The following is a 13,646-nucleotide window of genomic DNA, read 5'->3' on the forward strand; positions in this document are numbered from 1 at the left end:
TCATCAGTTGTGCATAAAAGTGCAGCAAGACAACAGCCTTCCCTGGAAAATGGGACATTTTTACTATGGAGTAGACAGTCACAAATTATTACATTGTATTCTGTTTTTTTAACATTTCTCCTAGACCAAATATTATATAGTAGTGAGTGGTGTATTCTAACATTCTTAAATGTACTTTGTAGGTGTAACATCTGGTGACGGGGCCAGCGCGGAGGTGGCTGTGTTGGGCGAGGACTCGGAGCACTCTGGGGAGGAGGCGGTGCAAGAGCCGGCGGACGTTCCTGTGGGGGTTCAAACGGTGGTGGCAGAAACAGGTAAGCTATATATTCCTTACTTATTGAGATTGAAGACTGCATAGTGTGCTTTCTGCACGGGTGTATTACAATTACAAATCAACCAGGTAGTAGCCTCCTCGAAATGTACTTCGACTTAGCTGTGAAGTTTTTGGTGAGAAGAATCCCAATAAGTTCTTAGACGAACGTGATGGATGGGATGAACGAAAAGCGAAAGAAGGGTGTAAGTAAGTGGGACGCGAACTTGTATGATGGCTGGCAAAGAAGAACGATATGTGTTTGCTTGGCCCCCGAGGTGGCTGGGAAGGAAAGAATATGGTATGGTGCATGGCTGGGTCAATGATGAAGCAAGGATGGGTGGAAGGACAGCAGCCTGGGTGGGTGAAACAGAAACTGTATGTGTGCGTATACTTTGACTGAATGGATGCCTGGAGCATGGTATTCTCTGACTCTTAGATAGCACATGTGTATCTAGAGAGAGTAGATGGTCGCCAGGTGAAGTAAGTGTTACCTTGAAGAGCATGTACCACCGCACCCGCACGTCCGTTCCAGTGCAGGGAAGGCAAGGAAAAGAAATTGTAAATGTGTCCAATACTACCATGAATAGTAGCAGTACTTTGTATTGCGTTTGCAATCACAGCATATATCTGGTTATTACGGTGGACACTCCGTACCTCTCTTAATAACTTTAGTTTACTTGTAGTACGTCATTCATGTGTGGGTGTATCACTGTTCACTCAATATTAAGCAAAGCACCTAAAGTCATCTCATATGTCATCAAATACGTCCCATGTGAAGTGATAGATAATCAAATTAGTTAGCTTCTTCATTTTCCTTTTCTAGTACTCATTTGCACTGTAGGGTGAAAGGTAAATTAATTAAGCAGTAGCCCTTGTAACAGAGTATTCTCAGTGCCACCTGTAATAGAAAAGTAATAGCTTCACCACCTGCATGTACTGTACCGGTACAGTAACGCAAGTCTGTCTCACTCATCATGGTGTGCAACTTTTTTTCTCGGGTGCAAGTTCACTGTGCTGTCCATGTCATTCTGCCGGCTTGCATAAGATAACGTACCAATTTCCCTAAACAAGAGAGAAGAAGAAGAATAAGACTGGTGTACTGTCATAGTCGACTGTAATGGAAGTCCATAGTGGTCGTAGAATTTGTTCATTAAACTACCACTAATGTTAGTGCAAGGATGCAGAAGTGGGAGGTTACATAGATACTGTCCTCAATAGTTATGTACTGTGCTTTCAATTTGCTACTTGTACTCTGTGACCCAACTTTCGGCTCAATCACTTTGTGTTATTAATAAGGAGCATTGGTTACAGACTATGTCTTTCTTTCTTCATATAGTTGCTCCTTCCAAATCAACAACACGGAGGGAGCAGGCTAGATTGGCCCGGCAACGGAGGCTGGAGGCCACTGTCGCCGAATATCGGCGGCTGGTGGCCCTGGAGGAGGAGGAGGACACGCAGTCGAGCGGGGCAACAACGACATCCTCGACTGTGACCACTGCATCCTCCTCCGTGACTAAGCCAGCGGGACCGAGCCGGGCTAAGAAAGACGACCGCCACCGCCAAGCAACCGAAATACCAGCTGCCCCCCACAGGAGCTGCAAGGAACGCCAACACCGCCTACGAGTCCGCATGTCCAACCTGGAGCAGGAGGTCCTGAAGTATAAGAACTTGGTTAAGGGCCTCCGCTCCGAGCTTGCCACCCTCCGCAAGGAGTATGATGCCCATGCCGCATCATGCACCAGCACCAGCACCCTCCAGTAGTGGAGTGTCCCTTGCCCTTTTTTTATAGACTTTTGGGGGGTTGGATTTGGGAGTTGGGATCGTTTTGGGACGTTTCAAAGACAATCGTTGGGGTTAGGGTGGGTGAGGGAGATTATTTTGTTAGGGCTAAATAAATATATTTTTAAACTTTATCTGACCATACCTGTTTTTTACTGCTTTTCAGTCTGGTGGGTGGGGGGCGGGGGTGTAACAGTAACTTTGTTTTCCTGAACAGTCGTAGGACTTTAGTAGTACAACCGTCAATCTCTTGTCTACTCCGAAATAATACTCCATTATACTACCTCCCACCAAACGCTTATCTTACCTGTAATTTGTGTTAGAAATTAGTGCTAGGCCCAGGGCTGGCTCCAGGTGAAATGGGGATTAATGTTGTCAATCCTGGGCGGGTGACATTTCCTCATTGCGGTGGTACTAGTGGTGTGACACAGTGGCAGTTGCATGCCTATGGAAAAAAAGAAAACGAAACCTTGTTTGTCCTCCTTACTGTAGCATTACAACGGTTACGGTACGATCGAGAAAATAGCAGGTGACAGTACACTAGAACAGTGCCATAATGTAGCCTAACAAATGGTAAAGTATTTGCTTGCAAGTATAACTAGTACTTGCGTTGAATTTATTTGACATTGGCTACTACTACTAGAAGATATAGTACTGAAGCTGAGTAAGTCTAGAAGATATCCTCGTATTCCTTCACCAGCCTGTTGCTATGACCTTATCCTCCCCAGCAAGTGTGTGGAATTATTGATGTCATTTTAGTCAGACATCAAGCAAAACAACACAGCCCGGGGGAAGAGGGTTAGGGTTTGTAAAATGGATGGGAATGGGGGTTTCTTTTTGGGTAGGTTTTGTTGAGAGAAGAAAAAAAAGCAGAGCATGGACAAACAATAATTGAAGATACAGACAATCTTTGGTTACAAACTAAAGGTAAGCACATGCAGTCACACTCATAGAATAAAAGACAACAATGGATACTGTATCTGTATTGCGTATGTTGTTGGAGTTGTCCTGTTGAATTTGGTAAGTAAGTTGCATGCAGCAAACAATTCCTCTTATTGGCGGCACTCCTCCATTCCAGCTGACGCTTCGTCCATCAATGTGGCTGGTGACCACTGACAGAAGACACCCTGTCCACTGCCTGCCTGGCGGATGTTGACTGAAACCCGGCCTGTAATTATTGAACGGAAAACAGGAAGTGCTATTACAATACCACTGATAAATAAATAAAAGGTATGTACGCTGTGTGGTTCAAAAAGTGACACTTTGATTTCCCTAATAGACAGTACAATATTTTTGAAATTGCGTGCTCTGTCTGAGTCACCTTTTTAAGGATCAATAAGTATGGCCAAAATATTATAGCGGATCTTTCCCCTCAAGGTAGGTGTACTGTAAACTGTGTTTTAGAACAAGATTTGACCTTCCCAGCAATGCTCCCACCAAGACCCTTACTAAAGCCAGTCGCAAAAATGTAGAAGAACCCCAATCAGATCTCCAAAAACGATGCCTAGCAGAAAAATGGTTACAAAACGTACTTTGAAAGTAACAGTAGGCCCAAATACAGACCGTGGATTGTATTCAAACCACTTGCAAGCAAGCAAAAGTATCCATAGCCAGCATCGCTCCAACAGTGCTCTACAACAACAGAACTGCGTTGCAATAGAACCCCCCGAAACACATGCAATCCTGCTGCTAGGGCTAACCCTAACGAACCCTAACTTACAAAAAGTGCCAAAACTGGTGTTTCCTTATGGATTTTGTCCAACAAACTTCTAGCCGGTATTAGACCTTCCCAGGAATGCCCCAGGCAAGACCCGCCAACCCACCCGCAAAAAAACACCCGACAACACCCCCAAACAGCGAAAAAGCTAAATCTCATACTTACAATGTCTCTCGGCCTTCGGTCCAAACGCGGCGCTGTGCAGCTAGGTCATCATCATCATCAATCATCATAACTCCTGTTTTCCACCACGGATTTCCTGAAAAGCAAATGCAATCAAGATTAGACTGTCGCAGCAGTGCTTCGACAGAGACCCCGGCCGCAACCCACCCACGAACAGCAGGAAGCCCCCCAAAACGCTACATTGAGCAAGATGTCAGAAGAAATAGCAAACAAAAAGGCTGTTCCTTATGGATTTTGTCCAAAACACTTCTATCCGGTATTAGACCTTCCCAGGAATGCCCCAGGCAAGACCCGCCAACCCACCCGCAAAAAAACACCCGACAACACCCCCAAACAGCGAAAAAGCTAAATCTCATACTTACAATGTCTCTCGGCCTTCGGTCCAAACGCGGCGCTGTGCAGCTAGGTCATCATCACCATCAATCATCATAACTCCTGTTTTCCACCACGGATTTCCTGAAAAGCAAATGCAATCAAGATTAGACTGTCGCAGCAGTGCTTTGACAGAGACCCCGGCCGCAACCCACCCACGAACAGCAGGAAGCCCCCCAAAACGCTACATTTAGCAAGATGTCAGAAGAAATAGCAAAAAAAAAGGCTGTTCCTTATGGATTTTGTCCAAAACACTTCGATCCGGTATTAGACCTTCCCAGGAATGCCCCAGGCAAGACCCGCCAACCCACCCGCAAAAAAACACCCGACAACACCCCCAAACAGCGAAAAAGCTAAATCTCATACTTACAATGTCTCTCGGCCTTCGGTCCAAACGCGGCGCTGTGCAGCTAGGTCATCATCATCATCAATCATCATAACTCCTGTTTTCCACCACGGATTTCCTGAAAAGCAAATGCAATCAAGATTAGACTGTCGCAGCAGTGCTTCGACAGAGACCCCGGCCGCAACCCACCCACGAACAGCAGGAAGCCCCCCAAAACGCTACATTGAGCAAGATGTCAGAAGAAATAGCAAAAAAAAAGGCTGTTCCTTATGGATTTTGTCCAAAACACTTCTATCCGGTATTAGACCTTCCCAGGAATGCCCCAGGCAAGACCCGCCAACCCACCTGCAAAAAAACACCCGACAACACCCCCAAACAGCGAAAAAGCTAAATCTCATACTTACAATATCTCTCGGCCTTCGGTCCAAATGCGGCGCTGTTCAGCTAGGTCATCATCATCAATCATCATAACTCCTGTTTTCCACCACGGATTTCCTGAAAAGCAAATGCAATCAAGATTAGACTGTCGCAGGCTCGCAGCAGTGCTTCGACAGACACCAAAAATTACCCACAAACACCCGGAACCCCGCCAAAGAGCACCTCAAAGGCAAGCAAGTCAGCAAAAACGGCAGGAAATTTCCACCTCATATTTGGTACAAAACACTTTTGTCCATTATTAGAGCTTCACAGCAATGGGCCCAAATCCGTCAACTCACCCGCAAATAAGTACAACACCCCCACAAGTGCTGAGTCTTTCTTCATTGGGCGTAATCCAGCACACTGCTTGGAGGGAAATCGCAGTCTGGAGGAGGAGGATAGAGGAGCATGTTCTTCAGAACTTGTGAACCTGAGGAATGTAGACTGCGGCACCTTCAAATCAATAAGCAAACAAGTGAAGACAGTTCTGATGATGGTCTTGTTTTTGGGATTAGGTGATTAAAGTTTGAATTAAATTAACTGTGCAAAACAAAGAAAGAGAGACACAAAGCACACAGGAATAAAAGTGAAAAGGACGAAAAAGAAAGTTCTTGATTGATTGTCTCATTTTCAGGGCTCGGTGTCAGGGAATAAGAACAAGATTTCGTCATCATACTCTGCGAATTCAGGCTGGATGAGGTCAGTGCCACCGAACAGAGAACAAATCCCCTCATCTACGTTGCCGTCCTCCTCGTCTTCATGCGGCGTGCTTTCTCGTACTTTGTAATCTGGTGGTATGAGGTGCTGATTCATCTTGATCATTGTCAGCCGCTCCACATTTTTGGGCGAGAGGCGGCTCCGTTTGGGAGTTACAATGCCACCAGCAGCACTGAAAACACGTTCAGAAGACACACTTGCGAGTGGGCAAGACAAATAGTTTATAGCCATGTTGAAGAGCTGTGGCCACAATTGTTTTTTGCCATGCCAATACTGCAATGGCTCATCATTAAGAAAGACCTCTGTTGAGTCATTCAGATAGTCCTGCACCATCGACTCAAGGTCATCAACGGTTCCTCCACTTTGCTTACTTTTTGCTGTGGCTGTGACATTTTTTCGAGAACCATACCCAAGCAAACTTAGCCAATCCTCTACAACAGCCACTGTTTTTGTTGTGTGTGGTGCAGATGATCCAGTTGCCGGTGTCTTTAACGGCTGAGAGGTCACTTGTGCCCCAGCCACAGGTGCAGAAGTGGATTCTTGTGACTGGGGATGGCCTGCTGATGCTGATGCTGATGTACTGGCTTCTCCTTCAATAACCTGCCGTTCTTTTTCATACCTCTTGGCTGACCAGGCTAACCAATGTTTGTACTTTTGAACATCTGCATCAGCAAAAGGAAAGAATGCTTCGCCTGCCAGCGCCTTTTTGTAGCGTGGATCCAGAATAGTAGCACAAATGTAATGCTGATCTGACTTGATCTTTTCAAGACGTTCATCACCACGTAGGCGCTCTAATAATTTCTCAGACAAAATAAAATTGTCTTTTTTTTTTTCATCTTTTTCAAACTCAGAAGACACCGCCATCAGTTGGTGCTCCAGCATGCACAACAATGGGATAGCTTTTCCCAAATTACAGTCCTCCTGGCTGACTGCACGCGTGAAGAACTCAAAAGGACGAAGCATGTCTGTCAGGCTTTTAACTATGTCCCATTGCGCCGCACTCATCCGCAGGTCCTCCTTCTGAGATGTACCCTCTGTGAAGAAATAGTGATCGAGTACCGTATACTGCTCATACAGACGCTCAAGCATGTAGAAGGTTGAGTTCCAACGTGTTGCCACCTCCTGGATGAGTGCTTTCACTGGCATTCCACGTATAAATAGCAGTCTCCGCAGATGCTTCCGGGCCTTAAAAGAATGGCTGAAATGGTTGCACATTTTGCGGCAGGTGGCCATTACCTCGAACGCTGTACTCTGTTTATCCATCAAGAATTTTTGAACTACCAGGTTGATACAGTGCGCCAAACACGGCACTCTAACATGGTCACCCTTCAACATGGCCTTAACTACATTGGCGCCATTATCCGTGGAAACATAACCAATCTTGAGTTTTAGGGGGGATAGCATTTTCAACACCTTTTTGTTAAACTCTTCCAAAAGGTTTTCTGCTGTGTGACTTTTCTCCAAGCCAAACATGGCTAGTGTTGCATGTTTCCGAGCAGCTTTGAAAACTTTGTCCGGGTCAACACCTGCGTTTAGCTTTGCTATAACACCTGAAAAAGAGACCCAGTGTGCAGTGATGCACATGTAATCAGCGCCTGCGCCACTGGTCCACATGTCTGTTGTCAGATGTATTGTGTGAACAGCACTCTTCTGCAAAGCTGCCCCAATCGCCTCCAGCTCATCTTCATGTAGTGCTGGAACCGCAACTCTGGCAAAATAGAACCGGCTCGGAACCTTCCATTTAGGGCAGAGCGTTGCCACTAATTCAAGAAAACCTGCCGCTTCTACAAAAGAAAAAGGTAGAAGGTCCACAGCTAGCATTTTAGCCAGCTTAGTGTTATACAGACGCGTCAGTGGGTGGTTGCGTTCATATGGCACGTCTGAAGTAAGCATTGTTCTAATGTTGCCCTGGACCAAGCATTTACGGGCTGATAATGACTTCGTTGACCCAATTTTGCTCGCTGGTGAACTTTTGTGCGTTGGTGTCTCACTCGCTCCAACACTCTTAGTGTGCCTCACATTGGGTGTGCTGCTGACAGGGGTACTGGGTGTAAGGGAAGTGTTTGACACGTCTTCTTCCTGCTCGTCATCATCAGATGAAACATCAACGTTTCCTTGAATTTGGCCTTTCTTGATCGCATCTAGGTGCGCAAACCATTTGACAGTGTGCTGTCTCCTAAGATGACCTCTCTGGCCTCCGGTACCATAGTTGGTACCTGGCTTACCACGACTAACTGCTTGCTTACAAATGGTACAAATGGCAAACTTTGGATTTTTTGGACAAACAGTAAAGAAGTCCCAAACTGGGGACTTGAAGTGTCTGTGGGACATGGAGGAGGCGGCGATACTGGTGGTGGTGGTCATGAAGCTAATGCCAGATGAAGTGGAGGATCTGGATTGCCCAACTTTTGTACGTTTTGCACTTTCACCGCCACTAATTAAGGTCGAGGTTGACGGAGGTCTCTTCTTGCCAGAAAGAAATATGGAAGCGGGACGAGTTGGTGTACTACTTAACTCCAATGATTGTGGTGTTTCCACTGCCTCCTCATCGACAACATTATCATCATCATCACACTCAGCAGCTCTTCGGGCTAGGGTCCAAATGTCTGTTTGCTGCATGCCCGCTGGGGCTGCAGTGACCTTTATGATGACTGGGTCGTCGTTGGCAGAGTCTTCATCAGCAGCAGTATCCGCCACTTCTTGTTGAGACTCATCACACTCCATAACTCTGAGACTTTGGACGAGCTTCCTTTTACGATTAACTACCTTTGTCGGATCATGGTGTGCCTCACTCTCAGACGGCTGTGGTGCTGGTTCCCAAGTTTGATCCGTATCATCAGAAGGAGGTGTGCTTGAAGAAGATGTAGACACCACCCTTGATCTCTTCCTTGCTAGGGGTGTGGAAGACAATGAAGGATCATCAGGAGGAGTGGCTTCCTCAAATGATACCTCGCCTTGATTGTCGATTTCCTGATGTGCCCCTACTTCGGGAGGAACAACTATTGTGGGCACTTGTGACCCTCCATGCACCTCTGCTTGCGCATCTCCTTGCGCTGCCTCTCCTTCCACATGTACTTGGGCTTGTACTTGCACATGTGATTGTTGTTGCGGCTGTGGTTGTTCAACACTCGTCAGATGAGCTACAACAACCTGTGTTGATTGAGGGACATTGCTGCTGCTTTCTTGCGATGAGCCAACATCACTGGTCGATGGTGATTGAACAACTATACTGGCTGCCTCTGCAGCACTCAAGGGCTTGGACTTAAGTTGGCGTGGTGGTGGTGGTGGCACTGAGCCCAATGGAGCGGGGGTGCTGCTGCCAGCTTGGTCCCCAGCAGATCCCGCTGCTGCTGCTGCAGGCATACTTTTTTTTTTACTCCCAAAAAAAGGGGCGGGCAGCACACCAGTGTCCTTGGTAACTTGCTTCTTCTGCTCCTTACTGGCACCTTTCTTGCTAGAGGAGCTACGGGTTACTTTTTTGGGGGCCATCTTCTTCAGAGCAGGTCAGCACGGCAGCAGTTGCACGAGTTGCAGAGGGTTCTGTGTCCAGACGTGACGTCGCGTGACGTTATGCAACACACACACACCGCTGCAGGACTTCTTCCTGGCACTGGTGGTTCTCTTGAGTCTTTTTGTGCACCTAAAAGCAATGGAAGACAGAGGAACATCAGTTCAGTTATACACCCCAAAAAATCGACAAGGCACAGAAAAATGAGCACAATCCCATGCCATCCATGATGTTTACATTGAAGACACCCCACAGAAAGACTAGGGAGTGGGACATGCAAGTATGCAACACTCAGTCACTACCCCTGGGCATAATGGATGAAAAGTAGGCAAAATAAGTGCAGGCCTCGGACACTGCCTCTCCTCAAAATGGCCCCTTACACCCCAAGCACATGTTGCCTGTACCAGCCAGCACTCAAGATGGCCACCACCACCACCCACATGGCCAGTCCACATCAACAGTACACCCCCAAAAAACAGAAAAACAGCCAGAAATCACCACAATCCAATGCCATCCATGATGTTTACATTAAAGAGAGTGAGACCACACCACAGGCACACTCAGTCCATGCACCACCACCCCTGGGCAAAAGGCCACACCAGCACCCCCCCAAAAACGACAAAAAACAATAAAATCAGCACAATCCCAGCCCATCCATGGCCTCAATTATGTTTAAATTCAAGAAGACACCCCACAGAAAGACTAGGCCCATGCAACACTCACCACCCCTGGCCAAAGGGCCCCACCAGCAGGCCCAAAAAAACGACAAAAAACAATAAAATCAGCACAATCCCAGCCCATCCATGGCCTCAATGGTGTTTAAATTCAAGAAGACACCCCTCAGAAACACTAGGCCCATGCACACTCACTACCCCTGGGCATAATGGATGAAAAGTAGGCAAAATAAGTGCAGGCCTCAGACACTGCCTCTCCTCAAAATGGCCCCTTACACCCCAAGCACATGTTGCCTGTACCAGCCAGCACTCAAGATGGCCACCACCACCACCCACATGGCCAGTCCACATCAACAGTACACCCCCAAAAAACAGAAAAACAGCCAGAAATCACCACAATCCAATGCCATCCATGATGTTTACATTAAAGAGAGTGAGACCACACCACAGGCACACTCAGTCCATGCACCACCACCCCTGGGCAAAAGGCCACACCAGCACCCCCCCCCAAAAACGACAAAAAACAATAAAATCAGCACAATCCCAGCCCATCCATGGCCTCAATTATGTTTAAATTCAAGAAGACACCCCACAGAAAGACTAGGCCCATGCAACACTCACCACCCCTGGCCAAAGGGCCCCACCAGCAGGCCCAAAAAAACGACAAAAAACAATAAAATCAGCACAATCCCAGCCCATCCATGGCCTCAATGGTGTTTAAATTCAAGAAGACACCCCTCAGAAACACTAGGCCCATGCACACTCACTACCCCTGGGCACAATGGATGAAAAGTAGGCAAAATAAGTGCAGGCCTCAGACACTGCCTCTCCTCAAAATGGCCCCTTACACCCCAAGCACATGTTGCCTGTACCAGCCAGCACTCAAGATGGCCACCACCACCACCCACATGGCCAGTCCACATCAACAGTACACCCCCAAAAAACAGAAAAACAGCCAGAAATCACCACAATCCAATGCCATCCATGATGTTTACATTAAAGAGAGTGAGACCACACCACAGGCACACTCAGTCCATGCACCACCACCCCTGGGCAAAAGGCCACACCAGCACCCCCCCAAAAACGACAAAAAACAATAAAATCAGCACAATCCCAGCCCATCCATGGCCTCAATTATGTTTAAATTCAAGAAGACACCCCACAGAAAGACTAGGCCCATGCAACACTCACCACCCCTGGCGAAAGGGCCCCACCAGCAGGCCCAAAAAAATGACAAAAAACAATAAAATCAGCACAATCCCAGCCCATCCATGGCCTCAATGGTGTTTAAATTCAAGAAGACACCCCTCAGAAACACTAGGCCCATGCACACTCACTACCCCTGGGCATAATGGATGAAAAGTAGGCAAAATAAGTGCAGGCCTCAGACACTGCCTCTCCTCAAAATGGCCCCTTACACCCCAAGCACATGTTGCCTGTACCAGCCAGCACTCAAGATGGCCACCACCACCACCCACATGGCCAGTCCACATCAACAGTACACCCCCAAAAAACAGAAAAACAGCCAGAAATCACCACAATCCAATGCCATCCATGATGTTTACATTAAAGAGAGTGAGACCACACCACAGGCACACTCAGTCCATGCACCACCACCCCTGGGCAAAAGGCCACACCAGCACCCCCCCAAAAACGACAAAAAACAATAAAATCAGCACAATCCCAGCCCATCCATGGCCTCAATTATGTTTAAATTCAAGAAGACACCCCACAGAAAGACTAGGCCCATGCAACACTCACCACCCCTGGCCAAAGGGCCCCACCAGCAGGCCCAAAAAAACGACAAAAAACAATAAAATCAGCACAATCCCAGCCCATCCATGGCCTCAATGGTGTTTAAATTCAAGAAGACACCCCTCAGAAACACTAGGCCCATGCAACACTCACTACCCCTGGGCATAATGGATGAAAAGTAGGCAAAATAAGTGCAGGCCTCAGACACTGCCTCTCCTCAAAATGGCCCCTCCCTTACACCCCAAGCACATGTTGCCTGTACCAGCCAGCACTCAAGATGGCCACCACCACCACCCACATGGCCAGTCCACATCAACAGTACACCCCCAAAAAACAGAAAAACAGCCAGAAATCACCACAATCCAATGCCATCCATGATGTTTACATTAAAGAGAGTGAGACCACACCACAGGCACACTCAGTCCATGCACCACCACCCCTGGGCAAAAGGCCACACCAGCACCCCCCCAAAAACGACAAAAAACAATAAAATCAGCACAATCCCAGCCCATCCATGGCCTCAATTATGTTTAAATTCAAGAAGACACCCCACAGAAAGACTAGGCCCATGCAACACTCACCACCCCTGGGCAAAGGGCCACACCAGCAGGCCCAAAAAAAGGACAAAAATCAGCACAATCCCAGCCCATCCATGGCCTCAATGGTGTTTAAATTCAACAAAACATTTGTATCATGCACCCCTAACCAACCCTGGTCCTACTGGATACTGTGGCTACCCACAATATAATTTATTTAATGTTCTGAAAAAGTTCCAAAATTTTACTTGCAACAACTGTAATGCCCCAAACAAACTTACTTGTGAAAGTTGATTTCTAATCCAAAAGTGATCCAAAGACAGTCAAAAAGGCCTCAAATCCAAATATCCAGCAGCACCCACAAAAAGTAATCCTTCCAGCTCCAGATCCAAATGAAAGTGACCAGGAGATGGACAAAGCACTGGGAGGAGCCTGCTGGACAGGAACAGGAAGTTGGAGACTGTGGGGCACTTCCTTCCTCCCCCCCCCCCAAAATGGACTCCTTGCAAAAAAAAAGGCCATGCAAATGTCAACCTGAGGAGTGATTCTGATAAAAATCATAATTTTCTGAAGGTTTATCCTGTTTGCTGGTGATTTTCTTGTGCGGAATTGCAAAATCTCTATTTCGCAAGTGCGAGATTGTTCCTTTCCGCCGCAACTACGTGTTCGCAATTGCGAACTCTCGCGAGGTGTGCTGTGCAAGGTGGCAAGCCGCGAGTACGTATTCGCCGGCGCTAAACTCCAGCGGGAACACGCAGCAAGATCTAAAATGGCGCGTCACTCGCAAAGAAAAACAACTCGGCAAACGCTAAATGACGGAAAGTGAACGCCGTGCACCACGCCGCGCACCGCAACCAAGCAAAAAATCCGCCGCGAGCGGATACACGGATTTTCGACAAATTCGCGAGCGTTCGCGGATTGCGAATTTGCCGAAAATCCGAAAAATCCGCGAGCGGAGCGGATTTTACGCCCATGCTTAACCATAATATGGCCTTATAGCCTGCTGCCGAGGGACATACCAGTTGTTAAAGGTGCTGAACTTGAGTTCGAAGCCCGAGCCACAGGTCTATAACAGGAGAGAGGAACTTTAAAAAAACGTATGACCCGAGTCAGATGGACTTTAAAGCTATTAGAACTTTCCGCCCACTGGGGTAGAATGTTCTAAATTAGAAAGGGAGGAAAAGGAAGAGCCTATAATGAGGGAGAGGGTCTTTAACTCATTGTATAGCCTGAGGCAGAAGGGCTGTAAGGCTATTAGAATATTCCACCCACTGAGGGTAAAGTGTTCTTAATTGGAAAGGGAGGAAAAGGAAGACAAACATTGTAATG

The sequence above is a fragment of the Lissotriton helveticus genome, chromosome 9 (assembly GCF_964261635.1).
Source record: "Lissotriton helveticus chromosome 9, aLisHel1.1, whole genome shotgun sequence".
NCBI lineage: Eukaryota > Metazoa > Chordata > Amphibia > Caudata > Salamandridae > Lissotriton > Lissotriton helveticus.